The sequence below is a fragment of the Protopterus annectens genome, chromosome 2.part1 (genome assembly GCF_019279795.1).
Source record: "Protopterus annectens isolate FY-2018-M chromosome 2.part1, PAN1.0, whole genome shotgun sequence".
NCBI classification, from domain to species: domain Eukaryota; kingdom Metazoa; phylum Chordata; order Ceratodontiformes; family Protopteridae; genus Protopterus; species Protopterus annectens.
Genome location: NC_056729.1, coordinates 1,741,008,071 through 1,741,033,070, shown reverse-complemented (window position 1 = coordinate 1,741,033,070; position 25,000 = coordinate 1,741,008,071). Strand labels below are relative to the sequence as shown.

Below are 25,000 nucleotides of genomic sequence, written 5' to 3'. Positions count from 1 at the left end.
TATCTTGGTTGCATGTACATTTTTGCATATATAATTAGATATAATAGATGATATAGCGCTAAACTTGTATCATAAATTTATGACTATAGGAAGAGGAGAAAATAACAGATTATCTATGCATTTCTATTAGGTTATAGCACACAGAAATACAAAGACAAACAAGGGGAAACAATGATTGACATTTGGGTTGAAATTAGTAAGTACGTGGAGGCAGAGTGAGGATTTTGTAGAAATGGGTAGTTAAGGGATATAATCAATTAAATTAGTAAGTTATGTTACAATAAGGAAGAGTGAGGATTTAGTAGACATTGGTGGCTAGGTAATATAACCAGTTAAATTAGTAAGCCATGGTATGATGAAGGAGATTGCAGATTTAGTAGAAGTAGGTGGCTGAGTAATATAACCAGTAAGTCATGGTATGATGAGGGAGAGTGAGGATTTAGAAGAAGTACTTAGTTAAGGGATATAATCAGTTAAATGTTTACAGTACAGGTATGTGCCACTTAACATCCAGGATAGGTTCTATCCCATAGAATGTTAAGTGGCACCGACGTTAAGTGAACACCATATTCTCTGTACTGTGCTTTGCTTAACATCCATCTGCATAATGGCCATTTGCTTTTGCGTCCGCTTAGGAAAGTATGGATGTAAATGCAGTCAGACGTTGTGTAGAAGGATGTCACGTGGTGCACACCTGTAGTAGATAAAAGGGAAAGTGTAATAATCACCATATCGGAATTTAGTACAGAGCAACTATCATTTTGTCAGAAGTGCTGCAGCTTGTATTTTCTTCAGGATCGGTGCAGATGCTGTTTTAACAGACTTTTAAAGCATTTGCTGTTTTCTGTAAGCTTTAACTCTAGTGGGATGGAGTTCCAAAGTTCTGAGACACAGTGAGGATAGACTGAGTTATCAGCAGAGCTGTTTGAGTTAGTTACAGCTAGAAGAGATCTGTTATTGGTGTGTAGTGTTCTGTTGTTGCTATATGGTAGTAACATGCTTTTTGGAGAGGGGCAATTATCTGGCTTGTAAATAAGTTTGTGGGCAGTGGTGAGTTGAAAGTAGGTTAGCTGATTTGTTCTAACCAGTTTAGGTCCTTTAAGGCTGTGCAGCTGTGGGTTTTATGAGCTGAATATGTGGCAAATCTTGCTGTTTTATTATGAGATGCCTTAAGTTTGGACTTGAGGGTATTGTTGAGATTAGTGACTGTAAGTGATGCATACAATACAGTTGGGAGTAGGTACGTTCCTGATATGGATTTTCTTGTGGATACTGTAAGATACTGATTTTTCCTATATAGGGATTCTGGTTTTTGTGTGTGTTTTTGATTGTTTGGAGAATATGTTAGTCATATTTAAGTTTGTCATCTAAGAGTACTCCAAGTAATTTGACTTCTATCACAGTTTCAGGTGAGATGTAGAATTTGTGTTGTTGAGTATTAAAGTGTTTTGGCAAAAACAGCATTAATTCAGTCATTTTTACTTTTAGAAGTAGGGGCAGGATTCGACAGATGAGAAACACTTGTGTGATTTCCTGGAGGATTTTTAATGTTGGGGCAGAGAGCAGATGAGGATTGCATCATCTCCATACTGAAGTATATTTGCTTTTTTTTGGGCAGCGTGGAGTTTGTTTACAAATTTAATAATCCTTGTGGGACTTCAACTGTCACAGGAAGGAAAGAGGAGAATTTTTGTTTCCATTTTACTGATTGCTGACTACTTGTGAAATAGTTTTGAAACCAGGTAAGAAATTATTTATTTAGGCCAAGGGAGGAGAGCTCATTGAGAAGCTTTTGATGGAAACTGTGTTAAGGCCCTTTGACAGATCCAAGAAGAGTCCTGATATTAGCTTGGCATTATTTCTATTTTCTGTTTTTCTGGTTCAGTTGTTAAACTGGACGAAATTGGTTCTGGACGTTTAATTGTAGTGCAATACAATTTATTGTGGAAGATCCATGGAAAATGTGTTGTCAGCACAAATGAACCACGTTTAAGTACAGCTGTGAGATATATGAACATGAGGAAGGCTCCTAACTTCAGCATATTTTGGGGTGTGTTACAATCCAGATTTCAGAGCATGTTTTGAATGTTAGAGGATGAATATGCTTCAGAGTACAGAGAAACTTTAATGACAGCTGCCTGAATACTGTTTTTCAGCAAAGTTACAAGACGTTTTATTACAGAAGTATCCTGGCTGATGGATGACTGAGTACCGTGATCTATGGTATGAATTAATAAGGTTCTAGTTCTATGCTGTGTATTTACCTAGATTGTGTAACATATATTTTGCAAACAATAATACCTGGTAGGGTGGGCATTATAGGGAAATAATGGACTAATCAGGGGAGCTGTAAGACTGAACTCCACAGGCAGAGAACCTCCTCTGCCCTGGAAGTTCTAGAGTTTCCCCTGTAACACCCACCCTGGAGAGAATTATTGCATTTAGAAAATGGGCTGTATGTTAAGATGTTTTATAGTTGTTTTTTTTAAATTAGGAATATAATTTATTTTATAGTTTTGATGTAAAATATTTCCACTGCGAAATATTTGAAGGTTGGTAAAGGATATACATAGGTTCATGAGTTCATAAGTTGTTACTATTGCTAATGACCACAAGGGCCTTAATAAGCCTATCCATGCTTCCCAACTGAATTTGTCCCTGAGTACCTGGGGAGTCTACTAGGAGGCGAGGTAACGTAGCATAACATAAGGCGATAGCTAGGGATGTGTGGTGGGGAGGGTGTTAATTGGTGATCATTTTACTTACTGATAGCCTGTGTTCATCAGAGACATGGGAGTCAGACTGGGGGTGAATTTACGATTTCTCATCTAATGGTCAAGGTTTCATTTGAATAGGGTTAGAGATGACCTTTGCTTCACATGGATGGGAAGCTTATTCCCTAACATAGGGATCCTTTGAATCATATTTCTGTCCCCCCAGCATGTTTTATTTATGTCACAAGTGAAGTTCATATCCTTGGATGTAATGTTTCTAGTTCTGTTTGTTTTGTAGATGTGTGAAAAAAAATCACCAGGCTGGATCTGAGGATGCCTTGTGAGCCAGGTATGGAGTGAAATAATTTTGAGTAATATGAGTGAAATTATATGAGTGAAATAACTTACACTCTTTCAACTTTGACACTTAATCCTTGCTTAAAGTGATTTTTGCTCCTAGAATCAGTTTAGGTACAGCATTGTTCAAAAAATTAAGATGTAGCCTCAAAGTTCTTTCAAAACAGCAAATATACAGAATGGCTTAGACCAAATACATTTTTTGATAATGGTTGCCATATAGCTGGAGATGGAACTGAGAATAATTTGTTACTGCACTACACTGTACAAGTGTCACACCTTTTTTCTTCTTTGACATAGGTTCATAGGTTGGTACTAGGCTATCGACCCTAGGGCCTATACAAGCCTAGCCATAACAATTCCTTGGCTATTTCTTCCCACAATATTTACTTCCCTGGACCCCTGTCTAGCAGATCCCTGGGTGAATTTCCTATTTCCCATCCAATCGTCAAGGTTCCTTTTGAAGAGGGCCAAAGAGGCGCTCTGTTTGACATGTATGGGCAGTCTGTTCCGGAGTCTGGGGGGGTCTTTGGGTCAGAAACCTATCCCACCAGCATGTTTTGTTCTTTGTAATGACAAGGTTTAGATCCCTGGAGTGTGTGGCTCTGAGGTATTGGGATTCCTTTAAGTGTATCATGTCCAACAGCTCTGGGTTTGACATGGCCTTGTATGTTAAGCAGAGATCGCCTATGAGTAGATGATATGCAACAGAGTATAGCTGGAGTTTTTTAGATGGTCAGCATAGGGCATTTGCTTTAGGCCTGTGATTCTTTTAGTGAGTAGATACATTAGATAGGAAGTGTTGTTGGGAAGAGTTGCTTAAGCTGGGTAATGAACAGGTTCAGAAAATAGCTCTGTTGACAGTGTTGCTGGAAAAAGGATTTACAGGGCAAGAGGAGTTGTAATTATTTAATTTAGAGAGTGTCCAACTTTGGTGTTAATTGTGTGCTTAGTGGGGTCATCGGGTATGCGACTTGTGGTTTTTTGGTTAGTCTCAGCATTGTTGAAGCACTAGGTTTTGGAGTTTAGGTTGGTGTTTTGTACAGTCCTTGTGATTTGCCACACCAGCTTATGTGCATTTTTTTAACTTTATAAAGTTTAATTTAGCTGGGCTTACCACAGTGGTAGGTTTGTATTTGCTTGTGTGGTATTTATTTTCAATGCAGTAGGGCTTGACTCTTTTGTGTGATTTTAATATGTATACTGGGGCAGTAAGGTGCTGTTTACTTTGATTTTAGACAATGGGCAAACTGTACATCAACACCTGATTCCAGCAGGGTGTTAATGTACAAATAATGCCCAGTGAAAAACGAGTCCACCACTTCACGGCAGCTTATCAAGCCGCAGTGGAGCTCGGACTGAAACAATGCAACGGCCGCCATTATTTTACGCTCGCTAAGCAGCGCTTTTGCTGTTTAGCGAGTGTAAAATAAAAAGAAAATACAGCGTGTCTGAGAGTGTATGCGTGTATTTGAGTAAAAGAAAGAAAGCGATCGACTTTGTGTGTGATTTCTGTCAGCAAGTGTGTGAATGGGTGCATGAAAGCAGATAAGGTTACCACCTGTCCCACTTTGCGAGGGACAGTCCCTCTTTGGGCAGTTGTGTCTTGACAAAAAATTGTAAAAATGGCAAATGTCCTGAGATTTTAGGACAAAATAATTTCCTATATTTTATGTAATAATTGCATAAAACAGTTATCCTGTACAAGAATAAGCTTCTATTTAGGCAAAAAAGTTAAGTTCCAACCTTTGTACTGACTGTGGGTATGTGTCGGCCTGTAAAATCTGATGTTTGTACCAAAAATGTCCCACTTTGGCCATTTGAAAAGGTGGCAACCCTAAAAGCAGAGAGACTGTGTGAATGTGTGTCTGCCTGTGAGAGAGACAAAGAGAGAGGGAGATGGATGTAGAGAGTGAGACAGTAAGCGAGAGTGATGTGTGAGTGAATGCATGTACGTAAGCAGGGGGCACTGTCTGTATATGTAGGTGTGTGAAAGGAGGAGACTGTGCATGTGTGTATGGCAGAGAGAATGGCCTGTATGTTGTGTTTCATTTGCTTATTTTTTTAAATACTATATTATTTGTTTTATATATAGATTTAATGTAAAATGATTCCTCTAACACCAGTGACATATACTACAGCAACTTTGAAACAGTAGGTGGAGGAACTATTTTACATTAACATATATATATATATATATATATATATATATATATATATATATATATATATAAAATAATATAGTCCTTAAAAAAATAAACAAGTAAAACACAACAATTTTACAGTGAGCCCATTGTCTAAGTGCAATAATGCCCTCCAGGGTGTGTGTTTGTAATTAATGCCCTTCCAGGGGTGCAGAGGCCCTTCGACCACGGCATCGGGCCTCACAACATCCCTGGGCGGGCATTAATTACACATTAACACACACCCTGTCGAGCATTATTGCTTACTTATTATTTTAAAAGCATTTTGAGTGAGATGATTACTATGAAGAAAAATAGTGACGGAGGAAAAGTCTTGTTTTCTGACAGCTCATGGATTTTTTTTTTTTTTGCTATAAATCGACATACTTGCTTTTCTTTGGGTTCTCCCTGTACACAAATGTATTCCTTTGAAGCATCAACTGCCCAGTGGGCTTTTCCTGTTGTACAATCCTATTTTCTAATCTAAAATAAATATTCAGAGCGAAGATCTCTGCTACTGAATTAGAAGTGCACATTCACATGAAAGTGCACAAACAAAACCAGTGTGCGTTAGGTGCTCACATACCATTCCCAATCCACTTCCACCTAATGTAAGAGAAAGTACACTTTACCAAAAGATGTGAATACAGCGTGTTACCACAACACAATTTTTAAATTTTTAAACATTGATATTATTTGTAATAAAACAGATAGGCAGATAGGTTCAGTGCTAACTTTACCCCTCTCTCACCCCCTAAAGGGCCCATATCTATACAGGAAGAATGCAGAGTCCCTGTAGTCACAACTACGCAGGTAAAAGCTGCACTCTCTAAAGCCAAAAACACAGCATCCATGGGACTGGACAACATCCCAGGCTGCATTTTACATGAACTTCAGAACAAACTGGCTCCCCACTTAAGCACCATGTTCAATAATAGCCTCGCATCAGGCTTTCTGCCCACTGAATGGTGCATAGCAATAGTTATCCCACTCCACAAAGGGGGAGCCACCACTGATCCCAGGAACTATCGACCTATTAGCCTGACAAGCCTGGTCTGCAAGGCCATGGAACGTATCATCATGGAACTCATAAACAAAGGCATTGGTAACCTCCAAACTCTGGATCCCACCCAGTTCGGGTTTGTGAAAGGCAGATCATGCCTCCTGAACCTGATCGACTTCTTTGAGGCAGTCACCAAAGCTGTAGATGAGGGTAAGGTGGTTCACACAGCCTATCTTGACCTTGCCAAGGCTTTCGACACTATCCCTCATTCAGGAATTATAGCTAAACTCACTAAACTAGGTATAAATCCCTATGTCACAAGATGGGTTGCCAACTGGCTCACTGACAGAACCCACACTGTAAAAGTTGCAGACTCCAAATCTGACCTCAAAGCAGTGACAAGTGGAGTACCACTGGGTTCCGTCCTGGGACCTCTCCTGTTTGGTATCTACTTCTTTGAAGTACAGGCTAACACAGAAGGCCTCTGGCTAATCAAGTTCGCAGATGACTGCAAACTAGGAGCCATAGTCAAGTCCCTAAATGATGTGGACATTCTACAAAAGGGCCTTGCTGAGACAGATGCCTGGTGTCAGAGCCATGGCCTCAAGCTCAATACCAAAAGGTGCAGTGTCATCCCCTTTGGTAAAAACTCTGTATCCATGAACTACCACATAGGCAGCAATCTACTTAACAGTGAATGCATGATAAGAGACCTTGGGACACAGGTGGACAGTAGTCTCTCCTTTGATAGTCACATCGCCACAGTAGTCAGGAAGTCCTACGTGGCACACCTCATCATAAAAGGGTTCACATCCAGGAAAAAAGAGGTCATTGTTCCCCTCTACTGGACACTCATTAGACCCATTATAGAGTACAATGCCCCTTTTGGAATGTACCTCACAAGACATCTGCAGCAGCTGGAAAGGCAACAGAAGTTCCTCACAAAGAGGATTACTGGCCTCAAACAAATGCCCTACACTGACCGCCTCAAAAAACTCCAGCTTTTTTCCGTAGCATATCGCCTACTCCGAGGTGATCTCTGCCTAACATATAAAGCTATGTCAAACCCAGAGTTGTTGGACATGCTACACCTAAAGAAATCCCAATCCCTCTGAGCTACACGCTCTAGGGACCTAAACCTTGTCACCACAATAAACAGGACATGCTGGAGGGATAGATTCCTGTCCCAGAGACTTCCCATACTCTGGAACAGGCTACCCATCTATGTGAAGCAAAGTTCTTCATTAGCACTTTTCAAGAAAAATCTTGATAAGTGGATGGGAAATAGGAAATACACCCCGGGGATCACTTCTGTGTCTCTGCTCGACAGTGGCACAGGAAAATAACTTTTTTGGGTGGCGTAAGCCAGGGAACCTTGTTGGCTAGGCTTACGTAGGCCCTTGGGCCGATAGCCTAGTACCCACCTATGAACCTATGAACTTATGAAACTAAATTCAGAATAATTTTAAATAGCTGAAATAAACCTTATAAGTACACTGCTAAACAGTATTAATTAATTTCAGATTACATTTATAAATTTATCTATGGTTGTTCTTAATTCGGATCTTCCTCTCATGAATTTAGTCTCTGTGGATGATTTATACAGACTGCTGGGTAATGTCAGTGGACCTCAGAATAGGATAACTGCAGTTTCTTCACATCCACAGTAGGATTTGTAACAGAACTCTGTACATAGGACTCTGCCTGTCCTATACTGAAAGTGTTTGATGAGGGGGAGAACCACTGCACCTGTGGTGTCTACTTTCTGGTCTTCTAGTTTTGTGTCTCATGAAAACTCTGCTTTTTGCTTTCTGTGAGTCTAGGTGGGTAGGCTTATCCTGGCACTCATCTTATTATCTGGTGTGGGACTTACATCTTTCTTAACTCATGGATTTGGAAATCCACCTGATAAGCTGTTGCAAAAACATACTGCAAAGCTATGGAGCGTATCATCATGGAACTCATAAACAAAGACAATGGGAACCTCCAAACACTGGATCCTACCCAATTCGGCTTTGTTAAGGGCAGATCGTGCCTCTTGAACCTGGTTGATTTCTTTGAAACAGTCACCAAGGCCATAGATGAAGGGAAGGTAGTCCACACAGCCTAGCTTGACCTTGCAAAAGCCTTCAACACAATACCCCACTCGGGCATCATAAATAAGCTCACCAACTTAATATCAACCCCTATGTCACAAGATGGGTTTCAAACTGGCTTAGGAATAGAACCCACATGGTCAGAATTGCAGGTGCCATGTCAGACTCTAAACCAGTTACAAGTGGCGTCCCACAAGGCTCAGTCCTGGGACCTCTCTTGTTTGGTATATATTTCTCTGAGGTACAGGCTAACACAGGAGGACTATGGCTGACAAAGTTTGCAGATGACTGCAAACTAGGGGCCATAATCGACTCACCAGCTGACACAAGCATCCTCCAAAAAGGTCTCACAGAGACGGATAACTGGTGCCAGAGCCATGGCCTAAAGCTAAATGCCAAAAAGTCCATAGTCATCCCCTTTGGGAAAAACTAAGTGCCCACAAATTACCACATAGGTGGTAATCCATTAAGTATGGAAGAAGTAATTAGGGATTTGGGGACCCAAGTAGATTGTAATCTCTCCTTTGACAATCACATTGCCAAAGTGGTTAGAAAGACATTCTATATAGCCCACCTTATCACAAAGGGGTTCACATCTAGAGAGGTCATTGTGCCCCTCTACTCATCACTCATCAGGCCCATAATTGAATACAATGCCCCATTTGGGATGTACCTTACCCGACACCTGCTACAACTAGATAGACCCCAAACGTACCTCACCAAGAGGATCAAGGGACTCAAACAGATGCCCTACGCAGTTAGGCTAAAGAAACTCCAGCTCTACTCAGTTGCTTACCGCCTACTCAGAGGCGACCTGTGCCTGACGTATAAAGCCATGTCCAACCCTGAATTAATGGACATGCTCCACCTCAAGAAATCCAAATCCATCAGAGCTACATGCTCCAGTGACTTAAACCTTAGCACAGAAATAAATAGAACATGGTGGAGGGACAGATTCATATCCCAGAGGCTCCCCTCACTCTGGAACAAAATCCCAATCCATGTTAGACAGAGCCCCTCAATGACCCTCTTCAAGAATAATCTTGACGTTTGAATGGGAGATCGTAAATTTACCCCTGGGATCTCTTCTGTGTCACTGCTAGACAGAGGCACGGTAAACTAACCTTAAATGGGCTATCTTCTGTGACCTACTATACAGAGGCACAGTCAACTAATCTAAAAAGGGTGGCGAAAGCAAAACACACTCTGGCTAGGCTTGTAAATGCCCTAGGGCAGATAGCCTAGTATCAACCTATGAACCTGCATCAAAATATTGTAAAGAGCTGTTTTATATATATATATATATATATATATATATATATATATATATATATATATATATATATGTAGGGCTGCGTCCTACATGAACTCCAAGAAGAGCTAAACCCAAACATAAAACTACTGTTCAATCTCAGCCTTACTACAGGATATGTGCCCAAAGAGTGGTGTACAGCAACAGTGGTCCCTCTCCATAAAGGTGGTGCCTCAACGGATCCTGGAAACTATTGCCACATATGCCTGACTAGCTTGGTCTGCAAAGCTATGGAAAGGATCATCATGGACCTCATAAATAAAGATATTGGGGACCTACAGACACTGGATCCTACCCAGTTTGGCTTTGTTAAGGGCAGATCCTGCCACTTAAACCTGGTTGATTTCTTTGAAACAGTCACCAAGGCGATTGACGAGGGGAAGGTGGTCCACACAGCCTACCTGGACCTCGCAAAAGCCTTCGATACAATACCCCACTCGGGCATTATAGATAAGCTCACCAGCTTAAATATAAACGCCTATGTCACTAGATGGATTGCAAACTGGCTCAAGGACAGAACCCACATGGTTAGAATTGCTGGAGCCATGTCAGACTCCAAACCAGTTACAAGTGGTGTCCCACAAGGCTCAGTCCTGGGACCTCTCTTGTTCGGTATATATTTCTCGGAGGTACAGGCCAACACGGAAGGACTGTGGCTGACCAAGTTCACAGATGACTGCAAACTGGGCGCCATAATCGACTCTCCAGCCGACACAAGCATCCTCCAAAAGGGCCTCATAGAAACAGACAACTGGTGCCAGAGCCATGGCCTCAAGCTAAATGCCAAAAGTGTATAGTCATCCCTTTGACAAAAACAAAGTGCCCACAAATTACCACATAGGTGGTAATCCATTAAGTACAGAAGAAGTAATTAGGGACCTGGGGACCCAAGTTGATAGCAATCTCTCATTTGACAACCACGTGGCCAAAGTGGTTAGAAAAACATTTTATATAGCCCACCTAATCATGAAGGGATTCACATCTAGATCAGGGAGGTCATCGTGCCTCTTTACTCATCCCTCATCAGGCCCATAATTGAGTACAATGCCCCTTTGGGATGTACCTTACCAGACACCTGCAGCAACTGGAAAGACCCCAAAAGTACCTCACCAAGAGGATCAAAGGGCTCAAACAGATGCCATATGCTGCCCGGTTAAAGAAACTCCAGCTCTACTCAGTGGCATACCGCCTGTTCAGAGGCGATCTGTGCCTGACGTATAAAGCCATGTCCAACCCGGAATTAATGGATATGCTGCACCTCAGAAAATCCAAATCCCATCGAGCTACGCTCGAGAGACTTGAACCTCAGCACTGAAATAAATAGGACATGCTGGAGGGACAGATTCATAACCCAGAGGCTCCCTTCACTCTGGAATAAAATCCCAGTCCAGGTTAGGCAGAGTCCCTCATTGACTCTCTTCAAGAGGAATCTTGATGAGTGGATGGGAGATCGTAGGTTTACCCCGGGTGTCACTTCTGTGTCACTGTTAGACAGAGGCACAGTATACTAACCTCGAAAAAGGGCATAGCAAAATAAATTTAAAATGGGTGGCGAAAGCCAAACACATTCTGGCTAGGCTTATAAATGCCCTAGGGCAGATAGCCTAGTATGAACCTATGAACCTATGAACCTATATATGTATATGTGCACACACACACACACACACACATATATACATACACACACATATATAATATATATATATATATATATATATATATATATATATATATATATCCGCGCGCACACACACACACACACACACACACACACACACACACACACACACACACACACGCACACACATATATATATATATATATGTATATATTGCCCTTAGTACTGTGAATGTTTTACCTGATGTTGCTGATTTTAAGCAGACCGCTTCAGGCCAGTTTGAATGAACAGCTTTTTCTGTAAGAATTAGACAAATATAGGTTCTTTCTTTATTTTACATTTGTTAAACAGGAAAGTCCAACATGGAACAAAGCCAATTTTTAGGGGAGGCCTGGGGAGAAATGCTCCAGATGCATGTCTTTGTAATAAGGGAGGAAACCAGAGCACCTGGAGGAAACCCACACGAATGCAGAGAGGACATGCAGACTCCACACAGAAAGCACCCCAACTGAGAATTGAACCAGAGAACCTCTAGGTGTGAGGTGACAATGCTACTGCTGCACCACTGCACCATCCAAGCTGCCATCCAGGTTCTGTAAGAAAACAACTGGAAACAGATGCACATCTTGTTGCTGGGTGTGATCCACTCGCAGAAGGCCTGTATACTGAAAGCCAAAATAATGTGGTAAGACTGTTACATTGGGAATTGTGCAAACAATATTGAAGTAGCTGAGAACCACCTGAAACATGAACGACAAAGCATTATACAGAACAATGAAGTGTAGGTCACATGGGATAACCCACTACCAACAGTTCAAAAATAGATGGGATAAAATCAGATATAATAGTCCAGGAAGGAAAGAAAAAACACTGACCATTGAATTTACTACATCCATTGATCACAGTGCCTTAGGTACACAGAGACAAAAGTCATACAATATCAGGATTTGCAGACAGAAATGAGAACAGTGTGGGGAAAAGATACCCAGACAGTTCCAGTTGTAGTAGGAGTGATGGGTGAAATAAAAAAGAATTTACAGTCACAGTTAGATATGCTACCAGTACATGTAACCCAATAGGAATTACAGAAGTAGTCAGTTTTGGGCAAATTGCAGGTGCTTTGAAGAGCACTCTTGGCAAACATCAAAGAGTGAAACAATACTAATTTAATGAACTGTAATCATGCCCTGACTTAGGGATGGGGTCCACGTCACAGTATTAGAAGCCCAAAAGACATGGAGAAATTAAACTGTCAAAAGCTGGAATTAACTCAACACTTCTACATCATCTTTTCAGTACCGACTCATGCACACTTGACATTGCAGATTCAATCTATGTTGCTGTATAAATAGTGATTTTAGTGAGGGTCAGTTGTGCCACTGTGGATAGATATTACACATCTAATAGATCCCCAGTAAAGTATTGCTGTGATTCTTTATATGATAGGGTGGTGTAGTCTCCCTAGGGGAGACCAGAGAGACTACTACTTCTCCTATGGGGGAGGGGCAGAGCTGCTTTGAGGAAATGTCCCTTGCAGAAGTGATGGGATCTCCTCTGCAGACAGCCCATTGCATATTCACTCACCAGTGCCTAGTCAGGTATGGGAGATGTTAGGGCTGCTGGGAAAACAGATAAAGCTTCAAACCACTCCTGATGGCTGCCTGGAAGATGACTCATCTTGGTCAGCTCCTGACTGATGAAGGCAACAAATGGGTTGATTGACCAAGAGAGGTTCCAGTGTTCAACAGGCACTACGGGTAAGAAGTAGCAGAAAAGAAAGGAGCATGATGCTAAACTAGCCCCCCTTCATGAAGTGTGCAGTAAAGTAGTAATTAAGTCCATAAGGTAAAGCAAGACATGCCAAATGTATAGGCTGAAATCATGTCAATACTAGGTCTGATTTGATTATGCCCTTTGTCACCATGAAGGCATTTTTGCAATAGTTGCTCTAGTATCAAACTGACCCATTCTGTAATAAGGCATTCATTGAATGTCACATTGTAAAATGACTGGGTATGAATCAACAACTGTAATTCATAGCTTTCAAACACATTTAGGTCAGGTACAGCATCTTGATTTCCTCAGTCCAGCTCAATGCCCACAGTAAAATAATTTTTCTTTAAACAATTTGTACCAGTGTAAGCCATGTAAAACTGCTTCTTTGAAATTCTCTCCACAATTGGACCTTTGTCTTTTGCCATCTTGATTGCAAAGACACCACTTCAAGCACCACTCTATTATATCTGAGGATACAGAGACCAAAAATTACTTTGAAGTTTCATTCAGTTTTATCTAACAATTGCATGAATCACATCAGTTTTTGTAATCCACCTCCATGAGGTATCAAACATGTCTTATGACCTGTGCAAAGTATATTATGCAGTCAGCAGCACTAGCACTAGATTCTTAGCAACATTAATGTCTCCACACGTTTTGTATTATCTTTCTTTATTGTAGGCCCTCTAGGTGTGACCCATGTCTTCCAACAACATTCCACCACGCTTGAACTTTTGAGCCTCTATCCCACCCCTACATGTGCACGCACACACATGCACAAATGCTCACACATACACATGCATACATATGTACAGAAGCACACACATATATGCACACACACTCATACATACACACACTCATACACACACACACAGACAGGCACACACACACACACACACACACACACACACAGACACACACACACACACACACACACACACACACACACACACACACACACACACACACACACACACACACACACACACACACACACACACACACACACACACACACACACACACACACACACACACACACACACACACACACACACACACACACACACACACACACACACACGCACACTTCAGACAATTTAGAGTATTGCCAGTTACTACCCAAGGCATATCTTCGAGATGCTTGGGAAACAGGAGCAACCATGGAAAACCCATGTAGGTAATGGAAAGGTATACAGTCTTTACACACACATGATTTCCTAACCAGGACCCAAACTGCAGAACCAAGTGTGTGAAGCAACAACATTAACTACGAAAAGACCTTCCTTAAAAAAAGAAGCGATGATAAAAGTCATAATCTGCCAGTATTTTGCATTTAAACAACACATCTCTTGGACTATGCTGAAGGCAAAATGAATATTTTAGTAATGCATCCATTTCATGGCATTGGATTATCATAATTGTGTAGATTATGATGCTATAAAAAGAATGTAATTGCATTATCTTAATCACATACAAACCAATACAACACATATAAAAATAAAGAGCTTCCAAGTCTACATGTACTGAATATCATACATCAGATAAAACAGTATTTTATATTTGGTCTACTTCGTAACAATGAAAGACCAGAAGAACAAAATGCAGAACACTGAGACGAAAACAACGAAACCCCAGAACACAGAAAAACATGCAAGTTTACAAAACACACATAACACATAAAAGCACACACAGAACTGCCCCACACTACTAAACAAAACACCCTACACTAATGATAGGCAGGGGGACAAGCCCTCCTGCACCCCCCACACCCTCCCCTACTTTAATATTATAACTCCGAGATCGCACAAACAGACACACAAGGCAAACACACACCCACACAGTACAGTCCCTCACACACACACACACACACACACACACACACACACACACACACACACACACACACACACACACACACACACCACAGTCACAACACACACTTACACACAGCATTTCCCCTCACAAATACACTCACACACCCACACTTACCTACAGCAGAAGACAAAAAGCACTAATTCAAACTCCCGTAACATTTGGATTTTGAATTTCGCACTTTTCGGTGTTCTGCGGTTTAGTTGTTTTCATCTCAGGGTTCCGGATTTCGATCTTCTGGTCAACTCAAGTAGACCCTTTATATCAAACATAAACAGATATAAATGTATATATATATATATATATATATATATATATATATATATATATATATATATATATATATATATATCCTGCAGTAGGGCTAGCCACCCAGTGGTGTACACCTTGGCTCGAGATGACTGTCACTGTTGAAGTAACACCCTGACCCCATGTGCAAAATGGGTTGAGGATGGATATACATATATATCTACTTAAAGAAAAACATAATAATAATAGATTAATGTAAAAAAAAAGAAAAAAAAAACTTTACCATAGATTTAATTTAAGTTAGTAGGTGAGAGAGGAAAAAAGGGAAAAGAGAAAATGAAATAACAATATTAAGAAAAAAAAGTAATTATATTAGAGTTGGTGTAAAGAGATTTAGAACAGTTGATAAAACTATAGAAGAACCGGTATAGCAGATTTAGAGCAGTGGGTTAGACATGGAAATCAAAAAGAAATGAATAGCTAGTATCTATCAGGCATCTTATATACATAGATGTACACATGGCATGGCATGTAACAAACATCATATATACATAGATGTACACAGGGCATGGCATGTAACAAACATCTTATATACATAAATGTACACAGGGCATGGCATGTAACAAACATGTTATATACATAGATGTACACAGGGCATGGCATGTAGCAAACATCTTATATACATAGATGTACACAGGGCATGGCATGTAACAACATCTTTTATATATAGATGTACACAGGGCATGGCATGTAACGAACATCATACATACATAGATGTACACAGGGCATGGAATATAACAAATATCTTATATACATAGGTGCACACAGGGCATGGCATGTAACAAACATCTTATATACATAGATGTACACAGGGCATGGCATGTAACAAACATCTTATATACATAGATGTACACAGGGCATGGCATGTAACAAACATCTTATATACATAGATGTACACAGGGCATGGCATGTAACAAACATCATATATACATAGATGTACACAGGGCATGGCATGTAACAAACATCTTATGTACATAGATGTACACAGGGCATGGCATGTAACAAACATGTTATATACATAGATGTACACAGGGCATGGCATGTAACAAACATCTTATATACATAGATGTACACAGGGCATGGCATGTAACAAACATCTTATATACATAGATGTACACAGGGCATGGCATGTAACAAACTTTTTATACATAGATGCACACAGGGCATGGCATGTAACAAACATCTTATATACATAGATTACACAGGGCATGGCATGTAACAAACATCTTATATACATAGATGTACACAGGGCATGGCATGTAACAAACATCTTATATACATAGATGTACACAGGGCATGGCATGTAACAAACTTTTTATACATAGATGCACACAGGGCATGGCATGTAACAAACATCTTATATACATAGATTACACAGGGCATGGCATGTAACAAACATCTTATATACATAGATGTACACAGGGCATGGCATGTAACAAACATCTTATATACATAGATGTACACAGGGCATGGCATGTAACAACATTTATATACATAGATGCACACAGGGCATGGCATGTAACAAAATCTCTGAAAAGGCTATTTTTTATAAAGTAGTAGTTTGACAGGGAACAGAAAATACTGAATTAACTAGAAAAAATTGTAGAGCATCCTAAACAAACAGTGAAGGAAATAAGAAATGGATATCAGTGTTGAGGTAGTTTTAGAGGCATTTTAGCAAGGGGAGAGGGTGTCAGTCTGGTTTAGAACATGTACATAACCATTGGGATTTAAGGGAAGACTCCTAGTTTGTTCTTAAACAGTGGAGTAGATGTAAGGGAAGTTAAATCATTTGGAAGTCTGTTCCAAGTGTTTCCAACAAAGTTAGTAAACAGGTAGTCGCCAGATTTGTTATTGGATTTAAGGGTGGCTACTTGTAACTTAATTGCTGAACATAGAGTTTTGAGATTTATATAAGGACTAATAAGATTACAGAGTACTGGAGTATTAGTGGGATGGTACAGGACCATGTGAGTGATAGTAAGTTGCTGAAGAAGAACCTGGTTTTGAAATTCCAGCCATCCTAGCTGTTTCAGATTTTGGCAGTGGTGGGTTCTAAAAGGGGAGCCAGTGGCAAATCTGGCAATGTTGTTATAGGAGGTTGCCATTTTGTTTAGATTAGTTTTAGATAGGTTGGTATAAATGGGGGAGGCGTAGAGTAGGGCGGAGATTAGATGGGTTTGAGCAATAGTAGTCCTGGCAGAGGGTGTAAGAAAGGCTTTAAACCTGTAGAGGAAACCAAGTTTTGTATTAACTGCTTTGATGGGTAAGTTTATGTGAGTGTCATAGTTAAGATTATTATCAATTGTTACACCTAAGAGTTTGGTGGTTTTATCGAGTGCTATTACAGTGCTATTATTTGATGTAATTGTGACATTAAGAGGGGTACACTTCTGCGTGGGTGTGAACCGTAATAGTTTATTTTTTTTGGGTTAAGGAGGAGACAGCGTTGATGTAATTAGTTTTCAACTAAGGTAAGTACTCTTTGGGTACTGGACTGGAGTTCAGCTGAAGGGGCTGCGGGACAGATTAATGTCAAGTCGTCAACATATTGTATGCAGATGGTTTGAGGGAGGGTAGTTTTCAGATCATTAATGAAAACAGAAAAGAGGAGAGGTCCCAGAATGGAGCCCTATGGGACACCCAGAGTGACTGGGAGCTGAGTAGGTAATTTAGTGTCCCAAAGGACTGCCTGTTGTCTGTTACCTAAATAGGACTTAAACCATTTGAGTGCCTGAGTATCTAAGGAAAGTGATTGTAGTGTATCTAACATTGATTGATGATTAACCATGTCAAAGGCTTTAGAGAGGTCTATAAAGAGAGGTCTATAAAGAGAGCAGACGAAAGCAAGTTGTTATTACGATTTCTATAAATACAGTCAGAGAAGGATAAGAGAGCAGTTGTAGTGCTGTGGAATGGCCTAAAACCATGCTGGCAGTCAGCCAGTAGCTTGTTTTGTAAAAGATGCTCAAGTAGCCTGCCGGTGGATACATTTCTCCATGATTTTTGCTAAAGAAGAGAGTATGGTAATAGGTCAAAAGTTAGCGAGTTCAGTTGAGTTACCACCCTTATGCAATGGAATTATATGTGCGACTTTCCAGAGAGAAGGGATGGTACATTCTGTAATAGTTTTGTTTATTAAGATGGAAATAGGGTAGGCTAGTACACCAGCTGCCATTTGCAGATATTCGGCTGGGAGGTGGTCAGCTGATGGAGTACAAGGTTTAAGTTTTTGAAGAAGCGTATGGACGAGTGATGTTGGCACTGGCTGTAGAGTAAATTCAGGAGGATTATCAGCTAATGAGGGAGGTGTAGTGCTGCTAGCTGGGGCTAAGGTATTTGCTAGTGATTTGACTAATTCGAGAAAAAATTGTTAAATTTATCTGTGATTTGGATGTTAGTGTTCTGAGTCAAGTTAGATGGGGTAGGAGTTTTGGAGTGACCTGGATGAAGTAGCCTGTTAATGCCTGACCAGAATTTTTGTGGATTATGCGGTTGGGATTGTTAGAGTTTATGGTAATAGCTTTTTTTGTCAAGAATAATTAGTTTTTTAGTAGTGTTTCTAAGCTATCTAAAGTTTTGATGGTCTGTAGGGTCTTTTGTATATCTCCATTTGGACCAAATCTTATTTCCCTGTAGCATTTTGTGCCTGGTCTCTTTGTAGAGCCAAGGAGCAGGTTTGTTCCTAGTTCTGACTGTACGAGAAGGGGGCATGGTGGTCAAGAATTAGCAGGACTTTGGAATTAAAGCACGACACCGCTTCATCAAGAGGTAGGTGTTTTAGGGGTGACCAGTTGCAAGCTTTGAGCTCAGCTAGGTAGCTGTCTGGGTTTAGATTTTTCTTGTTCCGGGTAGTCCTAAAGGTAGTTTGGTTGGGAATACTGGTCTTTTATCTAGTTATAAAGGTAAGAGAGTGGTCACTAATATCATCAGGCAATGTACCTGTTTTATATTGGAGAGGATTACTATTAACTAATATCCAGTCTAAGGTACTTTTTTTATTGCTAGTTTTGTGGGTTCTGGTAGTAAAGGTGATGGTTTGATAGAAGCCATAAAGGTTTATGTGAGTAGTAGGTTTGGCTGAAGTACAGCAATACCAATCGATATTAAAATCTCCAAGGAGTATGGTTTCTTGTGGGAAGGATGTGGACAACCAGCTAAGTGAATTTTCAAGAGTATTAATGTTATTACCTGGAGGGATATAGGCACAGATAATGTATAAGGATTTATTTGTATTAATCTGGAGCTTAGTGATTAAGATTTCAGCATTGTTAGGAGTGGGAGGTTGAGTATCCAATGTTGTAATTTGTAATTCAGATTTATACAATATTGCCACCCCACAACTATATATATTTTATATATATATATATTTTTTATAAAGTGTATAGTAAAGTGTATAGTTTACATATAAACTTTTAATGAGACCAAAGGTCAGTGAGCTCCCAGTTTACATTGTTATCAGATTCCATGAAGCTGAGTTTTCTAGCTTCTGAAACAGTCTTCTGATGTAAAACAGTAGCATTCCCACTTGTTAGTAAATCCAGTGCATTCAGAAACACTGCAAACTTTGTGCTCATCTGCTCATCTAAGCACTGCAGGTCTAGTGTCAAGAGTATTTGTCTGAATATGTTTACCATCAAAATGTCAAAGGCAAAATATTTTTCAAGCAAAAGACTGAACTACAATGTCGAAAACAAATACAACATCTAAATGTCAAACGTCTGAAACATGGTGATCAACATTTGACATGCCAGACGTCCTGTTTCGAAAGTCCGTATGTCCTTTTATATTTTAGCAGAGGAGCAAGCCCCCCCTGCACCCTCAGTCCTTCCTGCGAGTTATATATACCAACTCTGAGATTGCACGACAGTGAGGTAAAGAGTAATACCGGGATCTCCATTCACAATGCAGAACTCATAATAACAAATCAAGCCTTATTTTCATTATTATGATTTCGTATTATTCCAGTTTGGCTTTGTGAAACTTTGAAAATGTACTTTTGGTCATATACTGTTCGAGAATGAGCCTTTGAAATTTTGATGACAAACTGTCTGAATAAAGCCTGTTAACAATATAACACTTAATAAAACTGCGTATTAATGCAGAAGATTTAGACTGTGAACTAATAACAAGCTGTGCTCCTGGGTTTGACTTCCTTAGTCTCCATTTATCTAATCTGTGACAGTGGGCAAATTCTCAAAATCAGATATTGCTCCTGTGTTATGCATGAATACAGGCTGTTGTGTTCTGGCAGCTTTAACTGAATAACAGCTAATTAAAAATAAGCTAATATAGCCAGGGGTTTTCTCAGTGGAATTACTGAAAATGGAAATGAGCAGCAGACATGTTCATAGGTTCATAGATGTATGCTAGGCTAATGACCACTGCGACCCTTAGAAGCCTAGCTGTGCAACCCAACCCAGTTGTGACCCCATGTACCTTGGTTGCTGCCTATTAGGAGGATATGTTTGTTTGGAGGTGGCTAAGGGCTTTATGGAGGGGGGATGCTAGTTAGATAATGTTGTACTTACTGTCTGCCTTTGTCTGTTAGAGACATGGGGACAGACTGGGGGTGAATTTTGATTTCCCATCCAATGGTCAAGCTTGCATTTGAATAGGGTCAGAGATGAACTCTGGTTCACATGGCTGGGGAGCTTATTCCATAGTGAAAATGGGGATCCTTTGAGACATACATCAGTCTGGCCAGCACATTCTATCTATGTCACAAGCAACGTTTAAATCCTTGAATGCTGGTCATTTTGCAAGAGATCCATCAAAGCTGGATCTGAGGATGCCTTCTATGCCAGGCACACCTCATCTCTCAGTAAACTGTAGGTAACTGAATACAGAAACAGGGCCTTAAGGTGATCTGTGTAGGACAGTGTGCTATTACCCTGGATTCCCCTGGCTGGTGAGGAGCATTTGTGGGTGTTCCAACTGCTGAAAATGCCTGGTCAGGTACATGCTGAAGGGGGCACTGTACTCAGTGATGGGTCTGATAATGGTGAAGTAAAGTGGCACTAAAACTTAATTGGACCTGGAGCCATGCCCATACTTATAAGTTAGGTAACATAGAATGACTTTCTTACTGTCTTGGCTAAGTGTGGGGCGAAGGCCAGATTACTATCTGCATATGTTTCCCAGATCCTTAACTACTGTATCAAGTCTTAGGGGTATTTTATCGATGGAGTAATTGGTTTGTGTAGATTTTTTCCCAAAGGGCATTATAATGCACTTCTTGGTGTTGAGTTTTAAACTCTGGCTTTGGCACCAGTCATTTGTCTGTGTTAGGCCCTCATGCAGGATGTTAGTGTTATCGGGGAAATAATCTGTGATAGCTCCCAGTTTACAGTCATCTATGAACTTGGTGAGGCAAAGGGCCTTGACATTGATTTGACTTCTGAGAAATAGATGCCAAGCAGGAGTGGGCCCAGCACAGATCCCAGAGGTACACCACTGGTGACTCGTCTCTTAGTGGAGGTGGTCTCACCAATCCTGACTTCTTCAGTCCTGTCTGTGAGTCAGCTGGCAATCCACTGAGGTATGTAGGGATTTATGCCTAGTTAGGTATGTTTGTCAACAGTACCTGAGTGGGGGATCATATCAAATGCTTCAGCCTGGTCAAGATAGGTGCTATGCACCATTTTCCCCTCATGAATTGCCTTGGTGACCTTTTCAAAGAATTCTACCAGGTTAAGACCTTCCCTTGAAAAAGCATCCAGTGTCTGTAAGTTACCAATGTCCTTAATGTCACTTCCGTGATAATTTGTTCCATGGGTTTGCATATTAGACTTGTCAGACTGATGGGTCTGTATTCTCCAGTGTTGCTTGGTGCATCACTCTTGTGAAGAGGGATGACCATTGCAGTCCTCCATTTTCTTAGTACATATCCTGTTTTGAGGCTGTAGTTGAAAAGTGCATCATGAGGTTCTGAAAGGTCATGTTTTAAACTATTTAGGAAGCAATCCAGAATATTGTAGCAGCCCATTGAGTCAGTGTTTTTGGTAAGCTCCACAAAGACCTCCCCCTGCTGACAGTTGGGGGGGACATACTAGAAGGGATTTCACAGGGGATAGCAGCGGGGAGAGAGGGTGATGTTTGAGCGGAATTTTCAGCCAGCAGATTTACTATGTCTCTCTTCTCAGTGAAGGTGGTTGCTTTTATCACCAATGCAGCACATTGCTGTGTGTTACCCTTTAAGGTTTCATACATAGCTGAAGAAGGCCTTGTGGTAGTCCTTAGCACGAGAGTCTATCCTGACCTTGTAGTGGCCTTGTTGGACTTAATTAATCCTCTTAGTTTCTTTTTTAGTTTAATCAGTGAGCTCTTGTCTTTGAAAGTAGCTCTGTCTGCGTTTGGCCATAACTTATTTTCTTTTTGTTATGTACCCTGTTAAGGTTGGGATTCCATCAGTGTGTGTTGTTTTAGTGTTTGTTATGGGCTTACTTCTGGTAGGTACAGCAGCTTCTATGCAGCTATTCACGTTTTGCACAGGGATTTTGTGAATTATTCTGCATAGGTTGGTGTGATCTCTGGGTTTGGGGGACATTGAATTTTGACTAGCTGTTGCTCAGTAGGATATAGTTTGCTTTGGAATAATTCCTGTTTCAAGTCTACTTGGGTTTTCTGAATTGATTTTTACTTTGAAGTACACAGCTTTGTGATCCAGCCTCACCAGTGAGGATGTGATATGGGGGGGGGGGGGGGTCCATCATTCCCCCACATTGCTGAGCACAAGGTCTAGTATGTTTGTACCTCTGGTTGGAGGGCACATTATCTGGTCCAGCATATTTATGTTAATCAAGTCCAGTAAACATTGTGAATGCAAGTCTGAAGTAATTTATGTTTCCCAGTCTGTAGGGGGGTAGTTAGAGTCCCCCATGAGTAGGGTATTTGGTTTGATGTTGAGTGTCTCTTGTAGGTCTAGGTTTGAATGATGAGATTCTTGGGGTATAGATGGTGACCTATAGCTTGCTAGAATATGGTGAGGGGCTTTATCAATGGTGACCTGCATGTGGACGAAGTCCAGGGCATCATCCTGTTTAACCAGCCTGGAGGTATATTGGCTGTTGATATAGACTGAGACATCTCCACCTTCAGACTCTGGCTGTGCTGATGTTCGTCTAAATATGTGGAAGGCACTGTAGCCTTGCACAGCTGGAGTATATTTTGCATCTTTAAAACAAAAACAAGTCTCTTTAATGGCATAGATGTTTATATTCTCCAGAGTGAGGTGAGCTAGTAGAGAGTGCAGTTTCTTGTTTAGGCTCCTAACATTGAGCAGTAACACCTTAAGGGTGCTTTGAGATTCTTTTTTTTTTTTTTTGCTATGTTGGAAATTTGAAATTTTGTCATTGCCTAAAATGGCTCTAAGAGAGTGGATAAAATTTTAACCAATATCCAAAAGTCCAGGACAGACAGGTTCAGACCATGCTTGGCAAAATAACATGGTTTGTTAAACATCCTGTCATGCTGACAGATATTAAATCCCCATGGAATGACACCAGAATCTAAGAAAATTTTTAAAATCAATCAGTTTTTGTTCATGCTTTGGCATCATCCTTGGTGACGGTACAACACTGCTTGATGCAAGGCACTTACCTGTCTGTGACACATATTCAGAGTGATTAATCATGTCTCTATTTATAAAGTCTAGTGAGGTATGTCTCAGGTCATTTATTCAGGTTATTGACTCTCAGGTCATAATCATGAACTATGATAGAATTATATTGTACCTGTGGTGTATTGACTTACATGCATGCATGATATTGCCGATTCTGGCTCCAGATAGGCTGACCGCATATTGTACCTGTGGTGCATTGACTTACATGCATGCATGATATTGCCGATCCTGACTCCAAACAGGCTGACCGCATATTGTACCTGCGGTGCAGTGACTTATGTGCATGCATGATATTGCCGATCCTGGCTCCAGCTGTTTGTGTATGTGTTTGTGTGTGTGTATATCTGTGTGTGTGTGTGTGTGTGTGTGTGTGTGTGTGTGTGTGTGTGTGTGTGTGTGTGTGTGTGTGTGTGTGTGTGTGTTGAGTGGTACTTGTGGAGGATGTAGTGTATGTGTGCGTGTGTGTTGAGTGGTACTTGTGGAGGATGTAGTGTATGCATGTGTGTGTGTGTGTGTGTGTGTGTGTGTGTGTGTGTGTGTGTGTGTGTGTGTGTGTGTGTGTGTGTGTATGTGTGTGTGTGTGTGTTCTTGACAACCTTGTTTGTAAGCAAGATTTTTGCCTCCAAGTAAGTGGTGTACGTAAATCTCTGACATACTGTGTTAGTTTCTTTAAATATTAAATGGTTGTCTGAAGCAATTGCTACATTGTCTTAGGATGCCCATATCTATGAAGCTGGGCAAAGAGACATTTGGAAATTGCATATTCATGTTGGCCAGACCTGTATTAGGGTATTCTATTATGGTTTAAGGACTGGGTTTTACAGAGGTCTCCTGGGATGGTTTCTAGGGTTAAGGGCAGATGTTAGTGCTAGAATATGGTATTATTGCTGTTTGACATGCAAACTAGCTGATCTAAGCTTAACTTCACACAGTGCGTCAGTGTATTGCAGGTTGCAGTACTAATATAGTTTTATAGGTAAATTTTAACTGTCTAAGCATTTGCTTCTGTACAGGTTGCTGCCAAATGGAGCTGTGCGGTAAGCAGCTCTGTGTAAACACATCCAATTTATAGCAAACAGAAAAAAGCAAAAACTGACTCTTGTGCCTTTTGGCCAATAAATGACTACACGTTGAG

General features: G+C 40.6%; 1 protein-coding gene across 1 annotated transcript in view; it reads left to right on the top strand.

Moving 5' to 3' along the window:
• C1QTNF12 (C1q and TNF related 12) overlaps positions 1 to 25,000 on the top strand; it is a 998,063-nt gene that overhangs the window by 258,715 nt on the left and 714,348 nt on the right. The gene's annotated exons all lie outside the window — the stretch shown is intronic.